This window comes from Myotis yumanensis, unplaced genomic scaffold (assembly GCF_028538775.1).
Source record: "Myotis yumanensis isolate MYYU_CA2020_CCGP unplaced genomic scaffold, mMyoYum1.0.hap1 SCAF_11, whole genome shotgun sequence".
Classification (NCBI taxonomy): Eukaryota; Metazoa; Chordata; class Mammalia; order Chiroptera; family Vespertilionidae; genus Myotis; species Myotis yumanensis.
In genome coordinates, this window is record NW_027223762.1 from 45,085,905 (window position 1) to 45,086,943 (window position 1,039).

At 35.1% G+C, this 1,039-nt stretch overlaps 1 non-coding gene across 1 annotated transcript; it reads right to left on the reverse strand.

Annotated features, from left to right (window-relative positions):
- Window positions 1-512: 512 nt before the first annotated feature.
- On the reverse strand, window positions 513-660 carry LOC139020279 (U4 spliceosomal RNA). Its single transcript, XR_011473274.1, has one exon. It is a non-coding gene; the product is annotated as a U4 spliceosomal RNA (small nuclear RNA).
- Window positions 661-1,039: the final 379 nt, after the last annotated feature.

Consider the following 1,039-nt stretch of genomic DNA (forward strand, 5'->3'; position numbering starts at 1 on the left):
AACAATCAAGGAACCCTATCAAATCCTTTCTGTGTCAGCCAACCACTTACTCTAAAAATGATGACATGGAAGGAAAGGATAAGATTGGGCAACCCATTGTTCCTTTTCCTTTCAGTTCTCCCTTACTCATCATCCCTTACTTAGGTAGAGTGTTGGTAGAAATATGTATACATTGGGAAGTGAAATACAAGCAGGTGAGTTAGTTCTGTTTTGGTAAGAATGACTTACATATGCACGTACCAGTTACAAAATATAAATTCTGTGATTTCAGTGATTCCATGTATGTGTTAAATGTCTTTATGTGCATTTATAACTGACATCGCACAATGTAAACAGTAAAATTCATGATAATAATTTAAAATTTTAATTTTCTGTACTCAGAATGACATTCAATAGTAAATTAAACACATCATGACAAGTCAAGAGAAAGAATGTGGAAGAAAGAAGAAAAGCTTTATAGAGCCACAGGCTTCCTCTCCACTCTAAGACCTGGGATCACACCCTGCAATTTCAATTCACAGTCCAGAGATAATTGTTTTATATTTATCTTATTTTATTTTTTCAAGTCATCATGGCGGGGTATTGGGAAAAGTTTTCAATTAGCAAGAGTCACGCCTCGGATAAACCTCATTGGCTTCGATACTGCCACTGTGCAAAGCTGAGAGAGATAAATGTTTTAGAAAAGACAATATATTGTCTTCAGATACAAAGTCGTATGTACATGAAATAGTTAGAAAATGTTTATTTCAATACTTCTTAAAATAGCATGAGTTAAGAACCAGAGATAATGTGGTACATCAGGAATTTATAATATTGAGTGGAAAGGCAGGGAAAACAGAAGGAATGATTCTTGAGTTCCATTAAGCAACATGTATTTACTGGGAATCTGCTAATTCCAGGTACTAAGCATGTGTATGAGTGTTCCACAGGGTAACGTGAAAGAGACAGGTAACATATACATGAGTAGTTGGTTACATTATAAGAGAAGAATCCCAAGTTCAGGGTCTTTTTTGATGGTCAGTAAGCCTACCTGAACTTT